Source organism: Phyllobates terribilis, unplaced genomic scaffold (genome assembly GCF_046119375.1).
Source record: "Phyllobates terribilis strain yellow unplaced genomic scaffold, ASM4611937v1 Scaffold_2__4_contigs__length_985480577, whole genome shotgun sequence".
Classification (NCBI taxonomy): Eukaryota; Metazoa; Chordata; class Amphibia; order Anura; family Dendrobatidae; genus Phyllobates; species Phyllobates terribilis.
In genome coordinates, this window is record NW_027362762.1 from 580589936 (window position 1) to 580613612 (window position 23677).

The following is a 23677-nucleotide window of genomic DNA, read 5'->3' on the forward strand; positions in this document are numbered from 1 at the left end:
ACTGTATATGTTCTTTATTATTATCCGACATAAAAATTGATTCATTCAACTTCCATGTTCGGTAAATAGAGTGGGGTTTGGAAAGTGAAAAACAAATCGAGACCATCAAATGGTCAAAGTGAACCAATTGGAGTATTTCTGCTTTAGTAGTCATTGGCAGAGGGGATCCTGGTAGGAAAACATAATTGATCCTGTGGTACGAATTGTGAGTATGAGAAAAGAAGGTATAGTCAAGTTCAGTGGGATGAAGGTGTCATCATTTATGAATAAGTGAGAGTGCATGCAGTGATTTCTTTATCCTGGCAAGGTCGCAAAGGGAGACCTGACTTTTTTTTGAAGAGGAATCTAGGGAGGAGTCCAGGGGAATGTTAAGATCTCCTCCAAGAATTGGAGTACCTTCTATGAAGAGATGAAATGTGTTCAGTTTGGATAAAATCCATCTAATTTGCTTTTTATTAGGTGCATAAAGGTTACCGATTGTAACCAAGGATCCCGTCAGGGGGCCCGTCATAAAAATAAGCATCCTTCTGGGTCAACCAGAGAATCACTAAGTAGAAAGGTGGCATCTTTAGGAAAGGCTATTGAAACCCCTCTAGAGCCTTGCTGTGGGGATGTGGCATGGTACCATTGATTGTAGTGGGCTTTTTCAAATGAGTGGAGTTTCCCAGCTTGGAAATGGGGTTCTTGTAGCAAAATTATGTCAAAGCTTTCTTTCTTGAACCTGGTTAGTGTTTGGGATTTCGGTATAGGAGAGTTAAGGCCATGTATATTAAAGTTTGCTAATTTGAATATTTCTTGTTTAGCTTCCATGGCTGATTGGATTTTGGTGAGGACACTCAATCTTATTGGCAGCTGGCCTAGGGGTGGAGAAAATCAAGGAGGGTAAGAGATGGGTGGTACGGGGGGTCATTAAAGCAGTAGGAATGAGTATAATACGAATACAATTGTAAATACACTCAACAGTGGTGTAGAATAGCATATCAGGAGAAACAAAATTATGGAGTGGGATGTGGTGTTGCTACAGAGGTGTATTCCGCAAGCCTAATAGATATCCCCAGCACCTATGGGATTGACCGTGTCGCAGCAATTTAACGTAGAGGCGACAGAGGTGGCAAAAAAGAAAGAAAAAGTTCCATATGTGAGGGGGTCCCAAAAGTTAGGCTAAAGTGTAGAATTTAAATTTCAATTAAGGCATTATACTGATTATACAATACGGTGTAAGAATGAGCAGTCTCAACGGACATTTCTGTATAAACAGGGAAAAAAGGAATAGAGAGACAAAATGACCTTAAACCATACAATCAATTTTTTTCAATAAGACTGTGACGACAAAGGGTGATTTGACTAGAGTCAAGCTAAGCAAAGCTCTTAGTTCCTTAAGTCATCCATTGACACCTTCTTTAGAAGCAGACAGGTGTCCTGTTAGTTTGCGTTTAGAGCGTTGAGATTTAGAGATTGGAACAATGCTCCACACTGATGGAAGAGGGGTATGACTCAAAGAAGATGCAGAGTGAGACGCCTCTAAGTCTGGATATTTCTCAAGGATGATTCCTAGCTCTTTGCAGGCATCTTGGATTTCCGTTAGATTTCTGGTTTGAATGCATTTGTCCTTAGCAGATATGGCTATGTCAAAAGGATACAGCTAGCGATATTGGTATTGGTTCTGATGTAAGGCTTCAGTGAAGGGCTTCAGCAAGCTCTTGTTAAGGGTTGAAGAGGTTAGATCTTGGAAGATCAAAATCAGTGAGTCTTCAAAGGTAATATTCTCTACTTCTCTAGCTTTTTTTAGTATTAGATTTTTGGTGCGAAAGTCCAAGAGTCGGCAGATGACATCGAGTGGGGGGTCCCCCATTTTTGGTCTAGGTCTTAGTGATCTGTGGGCTCTCAATATTTCAATGTGGGGGGAATCATTTGGATTCAGAATTTTAGAGAAGATCTCTATTAGTGTCGGACTAATTACCTCGGATGCAACAGTTTCAGGTAGACTCTTTATGCATAAATTATTTTGTCTTTCTCTGTTTTCATAGTCCTCCAGAATGGAAAATATTTGGTTGATTTGGCCTTCTTGAGATTGAACGCAGGTTATGGTAGCGTTCATTTGTTTGATTATTGAGGAGTGTGTGGATTTTAAGGAGTCCACTCTTTGACCTATTTGTGCGATTTCTTGCTTAATATCAGAAAGGTCTTTTATGACGGGTTCTAGTGAATTGGCCAGGATCCTTTTTTATAAAGGACCGGGATACTGAATGTTCACTTATAGATCTACAATCTTCTATTTCACTTTCTGTTTCTGAGTCTGAGTCACATATTGAGGGCAAACCTGAGGGAGGGGGTGATGCAGACTTTGATATAGCTGTTTTAGCAAGTTGCTTTTTGAGAAATTTTTCCATGTTTATTTGAATGAGAGGCGCGGATGACCTGGAGGTTGCCATTGATGCTTTATTGCCAATTTTGACCATTGTGGAGCGGTCGAATCAACCTGTAATCCTCCCGACTCCGCAGCCAAAACACCAGACACTGAACCAGGCTCCCATCACCCACGTCGTTTCAGGTGGTGAGTTAAGCGATTGATCGGGCACATGGAGTCTGTTCTTCACATCGAAAAGGTAAGGATGAGGTTGGTTTATTATTTTACTTTTATTGCAGGTGACAAGGGCTTCAGGTGGAATGGGCATGATGGTAAGTAGAGTTTAATTAAGAAAATTAAAAGGTGTCTGAGTTTCTTTCAAATAAAATATTTTATTCACGGTGTGGGTGTCTTTATTTTACATTTCACTTTCAACTTGGGGTTAGTAATGGGGGCGTCTTATAGACGTCTTATGGACGACTCTCCAAGAGGCTGCAAACGGAATATACAGTGTGTGTGTGTGTGTGTGTGGTGCGTACGGCGTATACAGTGTGTGTGTGTGGTGAGTACGGCATATACAGTGCGTGTGTGTGTGGTGTGTATGGCGTATACAGTGTGTGTGTGTGTGTGGTGCGTACGGCGCATACAGTGTATGTGTGTGTATGTAGTGCTGCGTATGGCCTATACAGTGTGTGTCTGGTGTGTACGGTGTATACAGTGTGTGTGTGTGATGCGTACGGCGTATAAAGTGTGTGTATGTGGTGCGTACGGCGTATACAGTGTGTGTGTGTATGTGGTGCGTACGGCATATACAGTGTGTGTGTGTGTATGTGGTGCGTACGGCTTATACAGTGTGTGTGTGTGTGGTGCGTACGGCGTATACAGTGTATGCGTCTGTGGTTCATACAGCGTATGCAGTGTGTGTGTGGTGCGTACGGCGTATGCAGAGTGTGTGTGTGGTGGTACATACGGCATATACAGTGTCTGTGTGGTGCGTACAGCGTATACAGTGTGTGTGTGTGTGGTGTGTACGGCATATGTAACATACCTAGCGGCGTACTTGCATAGTGCACCATCTCCCACTATGCAAGATCGCAAACTTAATCTTCAGTCCAGTCTGCCAGCCTGGCTTCTGTTCTTGCTGTCTGCTTGTCCCTGTCCTGACTGCTTAACGCAGCGGCCTGGTTACTTCCTGTTTCTTGTAGCTGCTGTGGGCACACCCCTAATGCGTCTCCAGCCTATTTCTGTCTGTCACTGGATATTTAAACCAGCTCCACCATGAAGCTGGAGCCTGAGCAACTCTTACCTTCAGAGGGCTCCTTTCCTCTGATGTGCCAGGTCCCGATCTGTTCTTGCCTGTCCGCCAACCTGGGGGCTGTATTCCCAGGCCTGTCTGAACAATCTCTTAGCCTGTTTGTCCACCTCTCTGGGGGCCGTACACCCAGACACGCTCCTGTATCTTGTTGCAGTGTCAGTTCCTGTCTGAACACTCTCCTAGCCTGTTTGTCCGCCTCTCTGGGGGCTGTATACCCAGACTCGCTCCTGTATCTTGTTTCAGTGTCAGTTCCTGTCTGAACACTCTCCTAGCCTGTTTGTCTCTGTGTCCGTACCTTCCCTTTTCCTGCAGTCTCTGAACCTGCACCTAACTCCTACTGGATGTCTCTGTACTTCTGTTGTGAGTTTAGAGTCCACTCGCTACTTCATTGCAAGTACCTTGTGTGTATCTGGTTCTGCTTTTCCCTTCCTGTGTGTTCAGTGTGAACAGAGCCCTGTCCTCTCTGCCTTGCTCACCGCTCCAGCGGTTCCTGCCCGCTCTGCCTTGCTCTCCGCTCCGGCGGTTCCTGTCTGCTCTGCCTTGCTCACCGCTCCGGTAGTTCCTCTCTGCTCTGCCTTGCTCACCGCTCCGGCGGTTCCTTTCTGCTCTGCCTTGCTCACCGCTCCGGCGGTTCCTGCCCGCTCTGCCTTGCTCACCGCTCCAGCGGTTCCTGTCTGCTCTGCCTTACTCACCGCTCTGGCGGTTCCTGTCTGCTCTGCCTTGCTCACCGCACCGGCGGTTCCTGCCTGCTCTGCCTTGCTCACCGCTCCGTCAGTTCCTGCCTGCTCTCCCTTGCTCACCGCTCCGGCAGTTCCTGCCTGCTCTGCCTTGCTCACCGCTCCGGCAGTTCCTGCCTGCTCTGCCTTGCTCACCGCTCCAGCGGTTTCTCCCTGCTCTGCTTGATCACTGCTCCGGCGGTACCTCTCTGCTCTGCCTTGTCCACCGCTCCAGCGGTTCCTCTCTGCTCTGGTTGTCTACCGCATCTGCGGTTCTGTTCCTGAATCCCAGTTCCTATCCAGCCTGTGCTCCAACCTGCTAGTACCTCCCCGTCTGCACGCCAGCCGTACTTGTCAGTACCCTCCTGTCTGCATACCAGCCGTGCCTGCCAATACCCACCAGTCTGTGTGTCAGCCTAACCGGCCTGTTCCTGTATTCCCCGGTGTGGGTTAACAGCACTGTCTTGGGTCTTGCCTGGAGTAGCACCTGGTCCCTCTGCTCCTTTCCTCCCTGGTGCACGGCGTTGTTAGCCGTCGTGCGATCTTGGTCAGATCTTGTTGATACTTAGTTACGCCCCTCCCGGCACTCTCCGGTTCATGGCACAGTGGAATCACTAAATCACGCACACGCCAGTCAGCCCGGGCGTGTGCATAAATGTTTGCTCAGGCCATGGTTCCTGTTGAGCCCCACGGCCCTTCGCTCTCAGAAACATTTGAATCCTTGTCTGGCTAATGCGTGCACCAAGAAATTTTTTTTTTCGCAAGCTGATGTCCAGGCGATGTATGCACCAGTCCAAATGGAGCTATCAGCACTTGTTCCTGCAGATCCGCCACGGTACTATGGGGATCCAAAATGAAGCTGTGCGTTTGTGGAGCAATGCATGCTGCATTTCAAGTTCTATCCTCACTATTTTCCTACCGATCGGGTTAAAGTGGCATTTATGATATCCTACCTTTGACCTGCAGGCCTTCCTGGTGGCCTTTCTAATGGTCTTCAATGACCCCAATCCTGAAGCCTCTGCTAAAGATTCCCTTCCCAGTATCCCGGAGCAGCCCCGATGGGTAATGTGTGTGGTTAGCTCACCAGTTCTCCAGCCCGAAGAGACTGCTGCCCACCCAGAATCCACACAAGATGACTACGCTCCAAAGAATACTTCTCTTCCCAACCTCAAGAGGCAGTCCAGACGTGCAAGGTGTAGAGGCAAACCATCACGCCAGGTTCTGTCCTCCCAAAGACGTCTTGCTCCCCAGCCTGCAGAAGCAGCTACCCGCACTGAATCCATGAAGGTTGACCATGTTCGTCAGGCGAAGCAGAGGCCGGAACTCAGTCACAAAATCGGATTGCGGTCCCGCTGGGGTTGTTTGGGACCCCCTAACGGTCTTTGTCCAGAGAGGATTGGAGAATCCCAAGACATTAGGCCTGCAGGAGAGGCTGCCCTTGGCCTTAGTGTTTCCTCTCCACAGATGACCATGACTGTCTCCGTGGCAAGTAAAAGCCTCGGATTAACCGGAAGTTTCGGGCTTAAAGCCTTGAAGAGTCAGTGTTTGATTTTCGTCCGAAAACTCCAGAAGTCGGTTTGGGCATTGTCAGCTGAAGGACGAGCCCTACTCAGAAACAGTCAAAATATGTCTGTACAAATTAAGCTCCAGATTGGAGCATTACACATGAAGATGCTTACATTCCAGGTGCTGACTGGTTTACCCACAATTCGTCCAGAGCCGAGAGATCTAGTGCCCGCTCAGGTCTGGAGACCCTGTATGGTGTATCCTGGGGGACTGCTAAGGTACAAGGGGTGTCCAGTCCCCATATCTTCAGGACAGTCAGCAGTTTCTTCTTCTTCTTCACCAGATCTGCTAGTCGCTGACTCGCTGTGCGCTGAAGTCTCCGAAGGAAGAGAAGCGGAGGCAATGTCCCCACACAGTCTCTATGATTGTACCAATGATGTGGCTTCAGATACCGTCCCGCCTCACAGACATGTCATCTCTAAAACCAGACTTAAGATGGTCCCAAAGCAAAGACCCTCCGTCTCTAATAAATCTGGTCCTACGTCCATCAAGGCGGTAATTACCCCCGAGTCTCTGCACCCCTCCAACCAGGCGGTGGACCTCCAGTTGTCTCCTGAATTCCCCGGGGTACTACCTGTTAAACGGAGAGAGACTTTCCTACACCCAGTACCTGGTACGCCGCCCACTTCATCCAGTAAGCTTGGCAAAATGTACTTTGAAGCAGTGATTACCCCCGAGTCTCTGCATCCCTCCAACCAGGCGGAGGACCTCCAGTTGTATCCTGAATTTCCCGGGGTGCTACCTGTCAAATGGAGAGAGACTTTCCTACACTCAGTACGTGGTACACTGCCCACTGCAGCCAGTAAGCTTGGCAAAGTGAACGTCAAGGCGGTGGTTACCCCTGAATCTCTGCACCCCTCCAACCAGGTGGAGGACCTCCAGTTGTCTCCTGAATTCACCAGGGTGCTACCTGATAACAAATGGAGAGAGACTTTTCTGTGTGCTGTTCCGAGTACTTCACCCACTTCATCTGTTGCTGAGGATGGCTCGATGGGAGGAAGCATCCTAGTTACTAAGATGATGAGAGCAGTTTCGTTTTCTCTAATGGACAGAAGAGGTAATTCTCTTGAAGAGAAGGATTGGCCTCCAAATTCCCTTCAGATGACTCTTGCAGGCTTGAAGAAGAGGGGACGTAAGGGGGGGGGGTACTGTAACATACCTGGCGGCATACTTGCATAGTGCACCATCTCCCACTATGCAAGATCGCAAACTTAATCTTCAGTCGAGTCTGCCAGCCTGGCTTCTGTTCTTGCTGTCTGCTTGTCCCTTTCCTGACTGCTTAGGGTGGCGGCCCGGTTACTTCCTGTTTCTTGAAGCTGCTGCGGGCACACTTCTAATGTGTCTCCAGCCTATTTCTGTCTGACACTGGATATTTAAACCAGCTCCACCCTGAAGCTGGGGCCTGAGCAACACTTACCTTCAGAGGGCTCCTTGCCTCTGATGTGCCAGGTCCCGTTCTGTTCTTGCCTGTCCGCCAACCTGGGGGCTATATTCCCAGGCCTGTCTGAACTATCTCTTAGCCTGTTTGCCTGCCTCTCTAGGGGCCGTATACCCAGACATGCTCCTGTATCTTGTTGCAGTGTCAGTTCCTGTCTGAACACTCTCCTAGCCTGTTTGTCCGCCTCTCTGGGGGCTGTATACCCAGACTCGCTCCTGTATCTTGTTTCAGTGTCAGTTCCTGTCTGAACACTCTCCTAGCCTGTTTGTCTCTGTGTCCGTACCTTCCCTTTTCCTGCAGTCTCTGAACCTGCACCTAACTCCTTCTGGATGTCTCTGTACTTCTCTTGTGAGTTTAGAGTCCACTCGCTACTTCATTGCAAGTAATAGTGTGTATCTGGTTCTGCTTTTCCCTTCCAGTCTCTTCAGTGTGAACAGAGCCCTGTCCTCTCTGCCTTGCTCACCTCTCCGGCGGTTCCTGCCTGCTCTGCCTTGCTCACCACTCCGGCGGTTCCTGCCCGCTCTGCATTGCTCACTGCTCCGGCGGTTCCTGTCCGCTCTGCCTTCCTCACCGCTCCGGCGGTTCCTGCCCGCTCTGCCTTGCTCACCGCTCCGGCGGTTCCTTCCTGCTCTGCCTTGCTCACCGCTCCGGCAGTTCCTCTCTGCTCTGCCGTGCTCACCGCTCCGGCGGGTTCCTCTCTGCTCTGCCTTGCTCACCGCTCCGGCGGTTCCTGCCTGCTCTGCCTTGCTCACCGCTCCGGCGGTTCCTGCCTGCTCTACCTTGCTCACCGCTCCGGCGGTTCCTGCCTGCTCTGCCTTGCTCACCGCTCCGGCGGTTCCTGCCTGCTCTGCCTTGCTCACCTCTCCGGCGGTTCCTGCCTGCTCTGCCTTGCTCACCACTCCGGCGGTTCCTGCCTGCTCTGTCTTGCTCACCGCTCCGGCGGTTCCTGCCTGCTCTGCCTTGCTCACCGCTCCAGCAGTTCCTGCCTGCTCTGCCTTTCTCACAGCTCCGGCGGTTTCTCCCTGCTCTGCTTGCTCACCACTCTGGCGGTACCTCTCTGCTCCGCCTTGCCCACCGCTCCAGCGGTTCTGTTCCTGAATCCCAGTCTGTACTGGACCCTATCCAGCCTGTGCTCCAACCTGCTAGTACCTCCCCGTCTGCACGCCAGCCGTACTTGTCAGTACCCTCCTGTCTGCATACCAGCCGTGCCTGCCAGTATCCTCCTGTCTGCACTCCAGCCGTGCCTCCCAGTGCCCTCCTGTCTGCATGCCAGCCATGCCTGCCAATACCCACCTGTCTTTGTGCCAGCCTAACCTGCCTGTTCCTGTATTCCCCAGTGTGGGTCAACAGCCGTGTCCGGGGTCTGGCCTGGAGTAGCACCTGGTCCCTCTGCTCGGTTCCTCCCTGGTGCACGGCGTCGTTAGCCGCCGTGCGACCTTGGTCGGATCGGGTTGATACTTAGTTACGCCCCTCCAGGCACTATCCGGTTCATGGCACAGTGGAATCACTAAATCACGCACACGCCAGTCAGCCCAGGCGTGTGCATAACAGCGTATACAGTGTGTGTGTGTATGTGGTGCATACGGCGTATACAATGTGTGTGTGTGTGGTGCGTATGGCTTATACAGTGGGTGTGTGTGTGATGTGCGTACGGCGTATAAAGAATGAGTGTGTGTGGTGCGTACGGCGTATACAGTGTGTGTGGGGGGAAGTGTACGGCGTATACAGTGTGTGTTTGGTGCGTACGGCATACACAGTGTGTGTGTGGTGCATGCGGCGTATACAGAGTGTGTGTGTGTATGGTGCCTACGACATATAGTGTGTTTGTGGTGCATACGGTGTATACAGTGTGTGTGTGATGCATATGGCGTATACAGTGTGTGTGTGGTGGTGCGTACGGCGTAAATAATGTGTGTGTGGTGCGTACAGTGTGTGGTGCGTACGGCGTATACAGAGGGTGTGTGTGTGGTGCCTACGATATATACAGTGTGTGCGGTGCGTACGGCGTATACAGAGTGTGTGTGTAGTGGTGCTTACTGCATATATAGTGTGTGTGTGGTACGTACGGTGTATACAGTGTGTGTGTGGTGGTGTGTACGGTGCATACAGTGTGTGTGGTGCGTACGGAGTATACAGAGTGTGTGTGGTGGTGCGTACGGCATATACAGTGTGTGTGGTACGTATGGTGTATACAGTTTGTGATGAGTGTGTGTGTGGTGCGTACAGCGTATACAGTGTGTTTGGTGCGTACGGTGTATACAGAATGTGTGTGTGTGTTGCGCACGACGTATACAATGTGTGTGTGGTGCGTACAGTGTGTGGTGCGTACGGCGTATACAGAGTGTGTGTGGTGCGTACGGCGTATACAGTGTGTGTGGTGCGTACGGCGTATGCAGAGTGTGTGTGTGGTGGTGCGTATGGCGTTTATAGCGTGTGTGTGGTGCGTACGGCTTATACAGTGTGTGTGGTGCATACGGCATATACAGTGTGTGTGTGGTGGTGCGTACGGTGCATACAGTGTGTGTGGTGCGTACGGCGTATACAGAGTATGTGTGGTGGTGCGTATGGCGTATACAGTGTGTGTGTGTGTGGTGCGTATGGTGTATACAGTGTGTGATGAGTGTGTGTGTGGTGTGTACAGCATATACAGTGTGCGTGGTGCATACGGCGTATATAATGTGTGTGTGGTGCGTAAAGTGTGTGGTGCGTACGGCGCATACAGATTGTGTGTGTGTGGTGCGTACGACATTTACAGTGTGTGTGGTGCATACGACGTATACAGAGTGTGTGTTGTGGTGCGTACGGCGTATATAGTGTGTGTGTGGTGCGTACGGCGTACACAGTGTGTGTGTGGTGCATACGGCATATACAGTGTGTGTGTGGTGGTGCGTACGGTGCATACAGAGTGTTGGTGCGTACGGCGTATACAGAGTGTGTGTGGCGGTGCGTACGGCGTATTCAGTGTGTGTGTGGTGCGTAAAGTGTGTGGTGCATACGGCGCATACAGATTGTGTGTGTGTGATGCATACGACGTATACAGAGTGTGTGTGTTGTGGTGCATACGGCGCATATAGTGTGTGTGTGGTGCGTACGGCGTACACAGTGTGTGTGTGGTGCATATGGCATATACAGTGTGTGTGTGGTGGTGCGTACGGTGCATACAGAGTGTGTGGTGCGTACGGCATATACGGAGTGTGTGTGGTGGTGCGTACGGCATATTCAGTGTGTGTGTGGTACGTATGGTGTATACAGTGTGTGATGAGTGTGTGTGTGGTGCGTACAGTGTGTTTGGTGCGTACGGCGTATACAGAGTGTGTGTGTGTGTGTGGTGCATTCGGCGTATACAGTTTAAGTGTGTGGTGGTGCGTATGGCATATACAGTGTGTGGTGGAGCGTACGGCGTATGCAGTGTGTGTGTGGTGCGTACTGCATATGCAGTGTGTGTGTGGTGTGTACAGGGTATACAGTGTGTGTGTGTGTGTGTGGTGCGTACAGTGTATACAGAGTGTGAGTGTGGTGGTGCTTACGGCGTATACGTTGTGTGATGCGTACTGTATATACAGTGTGTGTGGTGCGTACGGCGTATACAGTGTGTAAGTATGTGTGTGTGTCTATGTGGTGCGTACGGCGTATAAAGTGTGTGTGTGTGTGTGTGGTGGTGCGTACGACGTATACAGTGTGTGTATGGTACATACGGCGCATACATTGTGTGTGTGTGGTGCGTACGGCGTACACAGTGTGTGTCTGTGATGCGTACGGCATATACAGTGTGTGTGTCTATGTGGTGTGTACAGTGTATACAGTGTGTGCATGTGTGGTATGTACGGCGTATACAGTGTGTGTGTGGTGCGTACAGGGTATACACTGTGTGTGTGGTGGTGCGTACGGTGTATACAGTGTGTGTGTGTGGTGCATACAGTGTATACAGTGTGTGTGGGGCATACGGCATATACAGTGTGTGTTTGTATGGCGTATACAGTGTGTGGTGGTGCGTACAGCATATACAGTGTGTGTGTGGTGCATATGGTGTATACAGTGTGTGATGTGTGTGTTTGTATTGCGTACAGTGTTAGAACCTTGCTCTTAGGTTTTTTCCTTTGCTGGTCACATGACCTTGTTGGCCTATTTAATCCTGCTCCGCCCTTCTGGCTTTGCTGGACTTCATTGTATAACTACTTTCTAGCTAGCCTGTGCTCTGTATCTAACTCTGTTAGTTTGCTTGGTCTACGGACCTCTATGTTCTATATATTTTGTTTGTTCGTCTGTCTGCTACTATTTCTGTTAGGAGGTGTCCCATTTTCCTCCCAGTCCTTAGTACTTGTAGGGATTCCTTCCCCACATCTATAGGTCTCCGTGCAGACTAGCTTAGGACTTTAGCAGGTCTGATCACAGGATCAGGTTCCCTGTTACATCGTAGGGATTCAGCTGAGTTCTATCGTAGGGACAGATCTCCTCTCTTTCCTTAGCTCTGGTAGCAGAACATAACAGTAAGTCCAGCCTGCAAATTCTCTAAGGAAAGATTTTTCTGTTCCATCATGGTGTCGGTTCAGGATTTGGCTCATCGCCTGCAGGGACTCTCTCTGGAGGTGGCCGAGCTCCGTCAGCACGTGAGTAACTGTCCTGGAGCACATTTCTTGGAGCCTAAGGTATGTTTGCCGGATTTATTTTTTGGTGAACACCGAGAATTTTTTTCATTTAAAAATGCTTGCTTATTGTATTTTCGTTTGAGACCCAAGTCCTCTGGGGATGAATCCCAGCGCATAGGGTTCATTATGTCACTTTTGCGCAAAGAGCCTCAGGAGTGGGCCTTTTCTTTGCAACCTAGTGATACATGCTTCAGATCAGTGGATAGTTTTTTTTCTGCTTTGGGACTATTATATGATGATCCTGACCGTGTCGCATCAGCTGAGACTGAGTTGAGACGTTTGAAACAGGGATCAGGTAATGTGGAAAAATATTGTACTCATTTCCGTCGTTGGTCTACTCAAACAGGGTGGAACGATTCTGCTCTGAAAAGTCTATTTCTTGCTGGGCTCAATGAAAGGGTTAAAGACCTGCTAATTGCTTATCCTACACCTGAAGATTTGCAACAGGCTATGCAATTAGCTATACCGGTGGATAGGAGACTGCGTGCAAGGGTTAATGAGAGCAAATCCTCTGCTATGTCAGTTTCTGGTTATGAGAATGCGTGTACTAACAGTGGTGAACCGATGGAGATTGGATCGGTGGCACCTCGCTCTCAAGAAAAAGACCGTAGATTTTCTGAAGGCTTGTGTTTCTATTGCGGAAAATCTGGTCATTTGATTAAAGGCTGTGAGCTTCGTATGAAGAAAGAAAAAAAAAATGGTCAGTCATGCCCGTATTGCCTGTTTAAATTCCAAGAGTGTATTTTTAGCTGCTTCCACGATTGCTCAGGAAAAATTAATGGAATTTCGGGTGTTTGTTGATTGTGGGTCTACTCTGAATGTAATTGATGGGGGATTCTTGGAAAGACTCAATTTAAAACCCGAACCTTTATCATCCCCCATTGCTGTGGTTTCTGTGGATAGTTCCCCTTTGAAGAATATTACTCTCAAGGTCTGTGAATTTCCTCTCACTATTAATGGTGTTCACCATGAGAAATTGGATTTGGTAGTTTTGAATAACTTGCCTTCTCCAGTAATATTGGGATTGCCCTGGTTAAAATTTCACAATCCTGTACTGGATTGGTCTACCAGTGAAATTAAATCCTGGAGCCATAAATGTTATGACAAGTGTTGTAACGGGCGTATTGCAGCTTTGGATAGGGGAGAATTGCCTGTTCCTATTCAGGATTTTTGGAGAGTTTTTTCTGAGAAGGAATCGCAGGTTTTGCCTCCCCATAGAGACTATGATTGTTCTATTGAATTTGTCCCTGGAGCGACTCTTCCTAAAAGTCGTTTATTTAACCTTACTATTCCTGAGAGGAAGGCTTTGGAGGAATACATACAGACAAGTTTGGCCGCCGGTCACATTAGGCCCTCTAAGTCTCCTGTGGCGGTTGGATTTTTTTTTGTAAAAAAAAAGGACGGCGGTTTACGTCCTTGTCTGGATTTTCGTGAGATTAACAAAATTACTGTACACAATCCTTACCCACTGCCATTGATTCCTGATCTGTTTAACCAGTTAATGGGGGCCAAGTGGTTCTCTAAAATTGACCTTAAGGGGGCATACAATCTGTTGCGCATGAAGGAGGGTGACGAATGGAAGATGAGATTCTTAAAGCACAGGAGAATGCCCCATCTAACACTCCCCATGGGAGGTTGTTTGTGCCTGGGACCTTTAGGAGAGATTTGTTTGTTGAGTGTCACAAATCTCGGTTGGCAGGTCATCCCGGAATCTCTGAGACCAAGAGACTGGTGGGTCGCAATTTTTGGTGGCCTGGATGGCAGAAGGAAGTCATTAAGTGGGTGCGTCAATGTACTATATGTGCTAGATCTAAGTCCTCAAATACTCCTGCTGCGGGGTTGCTTTGTCCTTTGGAGGTTCCCAGTGCTCCTTGGACACATTTGGCTATGGACTTTATAACTGACCTTCCCCCCTCTGAGGGTTTTACTGTCATCTGGGTGGTCGTGGACCGTTTTAGCAAGATGTGTCACTTGGTTCCCTTCGTCAAAATGCCCTGCGCTAAAACTCTCGCTAAGGCCTTTGTCAAGGAAATTGTCAGACTTCATGGCGTTCCTACTGACATTGTTTCTGATAGGGGTCCTCAGTTCGTGGCTCGTTTTTGGCGTGCCTTTTGTGACAGGTTGGGAGTTCATTTGTCGTTCTCGTCCGGATATCATCCTGAATCTAATGGCCAGACAGAAAGAAAAAACCAGGATGTTGAGCAGTTCTTGCGTTGTTTTGTGGCAGACAATCAAGAGGGGTGGTCTGAGTTTCTGCCACTTGCTGAATTTGCTCTGAACAATCATACATCTTCTTCTGCTGGTTGTTCGCCTTTTTTTTGTTGTTCTGGGAGACATCCGTCGTTTGGGTCGTTCTCCAAGTTGGGATCTGCCGTGCCTGAGGAGGAGAATTTTTCCGGTGATTTGGAGAGAGTTTGGACGGATGTGCGTGGTAATCTTCAGGAGGCCAACAGAAAATCTAAAGACTACTTTGATAGGAAACGACAGGAGGTTTTGTTCGCTGTTGGTGACATGGTTTGGTTGTCCTCTAGGAATCTGCGGTTGAGGATTCCTTCTAGGAAATTGGGTCCCAAGTTTGTAGGGCCCTTTAAGGTGCTTCAGGTTGTCAACCAATCTGCTGTTAGGTTGGAGGTTCCTACCTCCTGGAGAATTAATCCGGTATTTCATGTCTCTCTGTTAAAAAAAGCTGTTGTGTCGGATGGTGACGCCTCTGCCTCTGTTCCTCCGGTGGTGGAGGACGGGGAATATGAAATTTCTCGCATCCTTAACTCTAGACGGTATAGAGGTAGTTTGCAGTATCTTGTGGCCTGGAAAGGTTTCGGACCCGAGGATAACTCTTGGGTGAGGTCAGATGATGTTTCCGCGTCCAGACTTATCAGAGCGTTTCACAGGAGATTTCCTGATAAGCCTGGTCCTAGAGGATCCGGAGGATCCTCTTAGAAGGGGGGGTACTGTTAGAACCTTGCTCTTAGGTTTTTTCCTTTGCTGGTCACATGACCTTGTTGGCCTATTTAATCCTGCTCCGCCCTTCTGGCTTTGCTGGACTTCATTGTATAACTACTTTCTAGCTAGCCTGTGCTCTGTATCTAACTCTGTTAGTTTGCTTGGTCTACGGACCTCTATGTTCTATATATTTTGTTTGTTCGTCTGTCTGCTACTATTTCTGTTAGGAGGTGTCCCATTTTCCTCCCAGTCCTTAGTACTTGTAGGGATTCCTTCCCCACATCTATAGGTCTCCGTGCAGACTAGCTTAGGACTTTAGCAGGTCTGATCGCAGGATCAGGTTCCCTGTTACATCGTAGGGATTCAGCTGAGTTCTATCATAGGGACAGATCTCCTCTCTTTCCTTAGCTCTGGTAGCAGAACATAACATACAGCATATACAGTGTGTGGGGTGCGTATGGCGTATACAGAGTGTGTGTGTGTGTGTGGTGGTGCGTATGGCATATACAGTGTGTGTGGTGGTGCATATGTCGTATGCAGTGTGTGTGGTGCGTACAGCGTATACAGAGTGTGAGTGTGGTGGTGCGTATGGCGTAAACAATGTGTGTGTGGTGCGTACAGTGTGTGGTGCGTATGGCGTATACAGAGGGTGTGTGTGTGGTGCCTACGATATATACAGTGTGTGTGTGCGTACGGCGTATACAGAGTGTGTGTGTGGTGGTGCGTACTGCATATATAGTGTGTGTGTGGTGCGTACGGCGTATACAGTGTGTGTGTGGTGGAGCGTACGGTGCATACAGTGTGTGTGGTGCGTACGGAGTATACAGAGTGTGTGTGGTGGTGCGTACGGCGTATACAGTGTGTGTGTTGTGCGTATGGTATATATGTAGCGCCCCGAGGGTTCGGCCGCTACAGGGGTATTGCACCTCAGACCAGAGGTGTGGTATTCCACTCCCAGGTAAGGATGGAGTATGGACCAGGGCTCAGTTAGCTGCATACAGCACACACACCCCATTTTCGAGGGACAGCTCAATGGTGCTCCCACTAGACAGAAGTGCAGGCACGACCGACTATGTCCCTGCCTGGAGTGGGGAGGGGGGTGGAACACCCAGTGCTGTAGGAGCAGATAGGGGTTGGTTCCTGAGCGTAGGAAGGAGCTCATTGGTTGCTGGTCACCTGGGCTCATGGCTAGAGGGAGGTATAAAAGGTAGGCACCATCTTAGTTCTGGGTCAGTTCAGCCAGAGGAGAAGACAGGGAGTAGAGGCTCTGTAGGAGCTCTACTCCAAGAGGGCCTAGTGAGAGGCCGAGGAGGAGGAGAAGGGGAGCTGGGATTTTGGCTCATCCCAGCTCCAAGAGAAAGGAACAGAAAGGAACAGAGAAAGAGAAGGAGAGACAGAGAAACAGAAGGGCTCAGGAACAAAAAGGTGGAAGGGACCCTAAGAACCCACGAGAATCCAGGGTGCAGGGTCAGGCAGATTAAGGGTACCGGATCCCAAGTTGGTGGAGGAGAAACAACCCTCAGCCAAAGACCGGTCGTCGTGATCATCTATTGGTGCGACACCTCATCAAACCTTCTAGGAAGGCACCATATAGGACAGCGGAGGACGGGGCCCACGTTTAACCGCACAAGTCCGCGGCAGCCGGACAAAAGTGGGTCACTGGTGAGGCAGGCCAGAGAAAGTATTAAAGGGGGTCCTGTGCCATGCTCCTGAACTGCCTGGGAGTTGACCGAGCCCCTCACCTGGTGGACGCAGCACGGCTCGGGCGGTCACTGCCGACGGAAGTGACCCGGAACAAACGAACTGTGAGTAAAGACCCTGGACTGTAACTTGTTGTCCGTGTGCTCCTTCTCTCCTCCGGCACTACCGGTACTGGGACCTTCGCCACCATCACTCCCACCATCCACTACACTGCCCTGGGGCCGCACTCTTCCCGTGGGGAGTCACACTACCCTAGCTGCACACCTCATCAGCCCCAGCGGTCTGCATGCAGCGGCGGTTCCTAATAACCGCAATCCACGGGTGGCGTAGTCGGACATTATCTGAAGCACGTAGCAGACTACCATTGGCCTGACCACCCTGAGCCGCGGGACCGGGCCGTCACTACTACTACCCCCATCGTTCCCCTATCGCCCAGATCCGCGTGCCCCACGGCCCAGGGGGCGAGTCATATACAATGTGTGATGAGTGTGTGTGTGGTGCGTACAGCGTATACAGTGTGCTTGGTGCGTACGGCGTATACAGAATGTGTGTGTGTGTGGTGCGTACGGCGTATACAATGTGTGTGTGGTGCATAGTGTGTGGTGCGTACTGCGTATACAGAGTGTGTGTGGTGCGTACGGCGTATACAGTGTGTGTGTGCGTACGGCGTATGCAGAGTGTGTGTGTGGTGGTGCGTACGGCGTTTATAGTGTGTGTGTGGTGCGTACGGCGTATACGTTGTGTGATGCGTACTGTATATACAGTGTGTTGTGGTGCGTATGGCATATACATTGTGTGTGTGTGTGCACGGCGTACACAGTGTGTGTGTGTGTGTGTGGTGCATACAGGGTATACAGTGTGTGTGTGGTGGTGTGTACGGCGTATACAGTGTGTGTGTGGTGGTGCGTACGGCGTATACAGTGTGTGTGTGGTGCATACAGTGCATACAGTGTGTGTGGGGCGTACGGCATATACAGTGTGTGTGTGTATGGCATATACAGTGTGTGGTGGTGCGTATGGCATATACAGTGTGTGTGTGGTGCATATGGTGTATACAGTGTGTGATGTGTGTGTTTGTATTGCGTACAGCGTATACAGTGTGTGGGGTGCGTATGGCGTATACAGAGTGTGTGTGTGTGTGTGTGGTGCGTACGGCATATACAGTTTGAGTGTGTGGTGGTGCGCATGGCATATACAGTGTGTGTGGTGGTGCGTATGTCGTATGCAGTGTTTGTGGTGTGTACAGCGTATACAGAGTGTGAGTGTGGTGGTGCGTACTGCGTATACATTGTGTGGTGCGTACGGCATATACAGTGTGTGTGGCGTCTACGGCTTATACAGTGTGTGTGGTACGTACGGCATATACAGCGTATGTGTGTACGGTGTATACAGTGTGTGTGTGTGGTGCATACAGGGTATACAGTGTGTGTGTGGTGCGTACAGCGTATACAGAGTGTGTGTATGGTGGTGCGTGTACAGTGTGTGTGGTGCATACGGCGTATACAGTGTGTGTGTGGGGTGCATACAGCGTATAGAGTGTGTGTGGTGCGTATGGCGTACACAGTGTGTGTATTGTGCGTACGGCGTATAGAGTGTGTGTGTGTGTGTGTGTGTGTGGTGCGTATGGCGTATACAGTGTGTAAGTGTATGTGTGGTGCGTACAGCGCATACAGTGTGTGTGTGTGTTGCATACAGGGTATACAGAGTTTGTGTGGTGGTGCGTACGATGTATACAGTGTGTGTGTGGTGCGTAGAGCGTATACAGTGTGTGTGTATGTGTGGTGGTGAGTATGGCATATAAAGTGTGTGTGTGTACGGCGTATATAGCGTGTGTGTATGAGGGGTGCTGTGACGGGGTATGCGGCAGAGCAAGAAGAGACCACCGGACTAAGAACGCTCCAACGGGATTTATTAAGGCAGGCAGCATACCAAATCAAAAATCCATGTTATTCCTAAGGTTCATAATAAGTCCACAATCACCGACGGGCGTGAGGTCTTGCCGCAGCTAAGAGCCCCCACACTTCTTCCTCCAGAGATCTCCCAACACAACACTGGTCACGCATAAGTCCATTGTCTTGGGCTACCGGGAACAGCCCAAGGGTAGGAGAGGAGAGGTTTCCCCCCTCATAGTCGATCGTTTAGCCCATGGCATGGCTCCGATGTGTCTATAAAGATGTGTACTGTGAGTTCTCCCCCTGCTTAAGAGAACAATGGGGAGTCCTCTAGCGGTGTTGACTCAATCCCAAGTTAAATTATGGTTGAGGAACAAAGATCTGGGAAAGAGCATGGGTATTTACATCACATCATGACATTTTATACAGAAATGCAGGACAGGGAAAACGATGCACCATGACAATTCCTTCCCCTCCAATTTTGTGTACGTACGAGGGACCTCTACAGGTCGCTTGTTAAGTACACACAGGCAGGGCTGACCGGACTCAGGGCTCCTCCTGCCTGGACAGTCCATCTGCATTTTGGTGTTGGCTGCCTCTTCTATACTGTACTGTAAAGTTATAGGGTTGCAGAGCCAGGCTCCATCGTAGTAAGCGTCCATTGTCCCCAGAGGCTCTGTTCAGCCAAGTGAGGGGATTGTGATCAGTAACCACAGTGAATTCTCGTCCATACAGATACGGCTTTAGTTTCCGGAGGGCCCACACTATAGCCAGACATTCTTTTTCTACAGTTGCATAGGCCACTTCTCGGTCCAGCAGTTTCCTGCTGAGGTAGGCGACGGGGTGCTCGTGCCCCACTGCATTCACCTGGCTGAGTACAGCTCCCAATCCATAAGCAGAGGCGTCCGTCTGCACAATGAATCGCCTCTTGTAGTCCGGAGCAGCCAGAACAGGGTCACAGACCAGGGCGTCCTTCAGCCGGTTAAAAGCCTCCTCACAGGCTGGAGTCCAGATTACCAGCCTGGGCATCGTTTTCTTGGTCAGGTCGGTAAGAGGCTTGGCCACAGTGCTAAAATGAGAAACAAATTTTCGGTAGTAGCTAGCAGTGCCCAAAAAAGCCATAACTTGTTTCTTAGTTTGGGGTACAGGCCAGTCTCTAATAGCCTGGATTTTTGCAGGTTCTAGACGGAGCTTCCCTCCCCCTACTCTATGCCCTAGGTACTGGACTTCACCCATCCCCAATTGACATTTATCGGGTCGAATGGTTAGGGTGGCTGCGAGAATCAGGTCAAGAATAACGGCTACTTGATTCAGATGTTCCTCCCATGTCTGGCTGATGACGGCGATATCATCTAAGTAGGCACAAGCAAAGTCCCCACATCCCCGGAGGATCTGATCTACCATTCTCTGGAAGGTGGCCGGGGCATTTTTCATTCCAAAAGGCATGCTTAGAAATTCATACAGACCAAAGGGGGTTATAAAAGCGGACCGTCCTCTCCCTTCCTCCGTCAGAGGAATTTGCCAGTATCCCTTACTGAGATCTAAGGTAGTGACATATCGGGATCCAGCCATTCGGTCTAGAAGTTCGTCAATACGGGGCATTGGGTCAGGATCACTGACAGTATGTTCATTAAGTCGTCTGTAGTCCACACAAAATCGAGTACTCCCATCCTTCTTTGGTACTAACACCACAGGAGAGGCCCAAGGGCTCTGAGAGGCCTGGATTACCCCCAGCTGTAACATCTCCTCTAGTTCCTGCTGCATGGTGTTTCGAACTGATTCAGGTACCCGGTAAGGAGACTGTTGTATGGGACGGATACCCTGAGTGTCTACATGATGTTGGGTGACGGTGGAACGACCTGGTTGAGATGAGAAATCAGCCTGTCTCAGTTGAAGCACTCCCAGCATCTGGTCTTTCTGTGAGGGGTCCAGGTGATCTCCCAGAGGAACCTGTTCCACAGTGGACGGGGCTCTCGTGGCTTCCACGAGATCCGGTAGGGAGTCCTCTTCCTCGGGACCATCTTCTGAAGCTAGCTGACAGCTTGCTATCATTGGAAGGTTCCGGTCGTGGTACTCCTTAATCATATTCACATGGACAGTCTTTTGTCTTAGTCCCTGATCATCTAGAGCAAGAAGGTAATTGATGTCATTTAGTTTCTTGAGAACCCGGAAGGGACCCTCCCACGTGGTCTGCAGTTTATTTTTTGGATGGGGAATAATCATTAAGACCGGTTGTCCTTCTACAAACTCCCGATAGCGTGCTTTACGGTCATACCAGGTCTTCTGTCGGGTTTGAGCCATATGCACATGACTCTGGGCGAAACTAGCAAGCTTTAGGACATAAGGGACAACAGGGGCTCCTGTATCTTCAACTTGCCCCGCACAGTATTCATTGAGCAGAGTTAAGGGTCCTCGGACCTTTCTTCCATAGAGGAGTTCAAAGGGGGAAAACCCGGTGGACTCCTGAGGAACTTCCCGATAGGCAAACAAGAGATGGGGTAGGTATTTCTCCCAGTCTGAATCTCTGTCCGTGAAGGCCCTCAGCATATTCTTCAGAGTGACGTTAAATCGTTCACAAAGTCCATTTGTTTGTGGATGATACGGTGTCGTTCGAATCGCTCGTACTCCACAGGTGCGCCACAGACACTGGACTAGTTCTGACATGAACTGGGAGCCTTGGTCCGACAAGATCTCACTGGGAAATCCTACTCTTGTGAAAATGGTAACCAGGGCCTCGGCCACCATGGCTGCAGAAAAACTGGACAAGGCCACAGCTTCCGGATATCGGGTGGCGTAGTCCACAACAGTGAGAATGTACTGCTTTCCTGATCTACTTGGCTTAGCTAGAGGCCCAATGATATCAACAGCTACTCTTTGAAATGGCTCTTCTATGATAGGGAGTGGTTGCAGAGGGGCCTTTGGGTGATCTCTGGGTCGCCCTCTACGCTGACATATATCGCAAGTTCGGCAGAAATGTGCCACTGCCTGAGAAATCCCTGGCCAATAGAAGGTTTGAGTCAATCGTCTCTCGGTGCGGGTTTTGCCTTGATGGCCAGCAGTAGGGATATCATGAGCAAGGTGTATTAGGGGAATCCTGTATTTCTGAGGAACAATCATCTGTTTGTTGCAAGTCCAGGGCTTATCTGGGGAATCACTCACCGGCGGTGTCGGCGGTTCTGGTGGCCTCATTTCCATGGATGAGTTGTATGCGTCCCCATCTGCTGCTCTCTTGGCTTGACTTCTGGTTACCGCACCGACGAAGAGGCAATGCAGATGTCCCACATCATTTCCTAAAAGAACGTCTGCGGGGAGGCCGCTCATCACACCGACCACGCATTGTTTGGCCCCAAAGCCATAATCCAGGGTCACCCTCGCTCTTGGAATATATCTCTGGGTGCCTCCAGCCAATTCAATGGCAATTCCTGGTCCCTTTTGAATTGTTTCTGGCTGAAGTACGCGGGGATCGGCTATGGTGAGAAAAGCCCCAGTGTCACGGAAGCCGACAACCTTTTGGCCATCCAGCACGACCTCCTGTAGATGTTTGTGCTGACGGTCAGAAGAACAGGTGGCTGGGGCTCGCACCACATAGACTCCTGGTATGGGAGCCAGGCTATCGGAGTCACTTGGCAAGTCGTCAGGGACTGAATCCAGCTCTTCTCCTGGTGAGGGTGTCTGTAGATAATGAACCGGCAAAGGCGGTCTGTAGCTATCCTGCCTCCGAACACCTGGACATTGGAATTGCAGATGCCCAGGCTGCCCACATCTATAACATCTGCGCTCTGGGACTCTTCCTCCACGTCGTAGTCCCGAAGGCGGAGCAGGAGTAATGCGAGGCACTGTCACATGAAAGTCAGCATGAGTGGATGGTCTATTGGGATGGTGAGTATGGGAGGCCGAAGGACCAGGGGCCGCCATCGTCAGGGGGCTGGTAGTTTTTTTCTCACTGAGTAGTAATTTTATCCATTGAGGCTTGATGGTGAGAGCCTCATCCGCTAGAGCTGCAGCTTCCTCCACCGTGGCTGGTCTCCTTTCACGCACCCATTCTCGGATCTCAGCGGGACACTTGAAGTAAAACTGCTCTTTCAAGATGACCTGGAGGAAGGCCCTCCAAGTTAAGGCCTCCTCTCCCTCCAGCCAGCGATGACATATTTGTTTGAGTCTGTGGGCATACATCTTGAAGGACACCTCCTCATCACAGGCCAAAGTACGAAACTGGGTCCTATAAGTGTCTGGGGTCACAGCGTAGTGTTCCAGAATAGTTTGTTTAATGTCTGCATACTCACAGTCCCCCCCGAGGGTCCATAGCTCTATAGGCTGCGGCAGCTCCACCCTCTAAGAGCCCCACCAGATGTCGGACTCGCTCCCTTTCTGGGACTTCCATTAATCGACACTGAAGCTCAAAGTCCTGGAAGAAGCCCTCAATGTCACCTGCAGCCTCCTGGAATGGCTTGAAATCTTTGTGGGACACTCTGGAGAGTTCCCTCATGGTGGGTACTGGGGTTACAGTCTGTGTGGCGCTTCTAGCTGCTTCCAAACCTATCTGCCTCTCCAGCAATGCCATCTCCTTAGCTCCTCTCATGACCTCCATCTTATAGTCTATGGAGACCTCCTCTCCCATCATTGCCATCTCCTCCTCGTACCACACAGCCCACTGACTTTTTTGGGTATTTACCTCTGCCTGTCGCCTTTCCTCCATTGGCCGTGGAGGTGCTTCCTCAGCGTCCTCTTGCAGGTGAACTCCTTCCAAAGCCTCAGTTAGCTGCTCCTTTGAGAGTCCCTTGTAGCTGACCCCCAGTTCACGGGCCTTTGTTTGTAAGCTCACCACAGTCCAGTTCTTGTACTCTGAGGCTCTGGTTCTAGCAGTTGATGGGCCGTTGTCCTCCATTCCTTCTGCTCTGATCCCACCGCTGCCAACCAGTTTGTGACGGTGTATGCGGCAGAGCAAGAAGAGACCACCAGACTAAGAACGCTCCAACGGGATTTATTAAGGCAGGCAGCATACCAAATCAAAAATTCATGTTATTCCTAAGGTTCATAATAAGTCCACAATCACCGACGGGCGTGAGGTCTTGCCGCAGCTAAGAGCCCCCACACTTCTTCCTCCAGAGATCTC

The 23677-nt window shown here is 50.0% G+C and overlaps 1 protein-coding gene across 5 annotated transcripts in view; it reads left to right on the forward strand.

The window, feature by feature from the left end:
* SCUBE3 (signal peptide, CUB domain and EGF like domain containing 3) overlaps nt 1–23677 on the forward strand; it is a 1075473-nt gene that overhangs the window by 524963 nt on the left and 526833 nt on the right. The gene's annotated exons all lie outside the window — the stretch shown is intronic.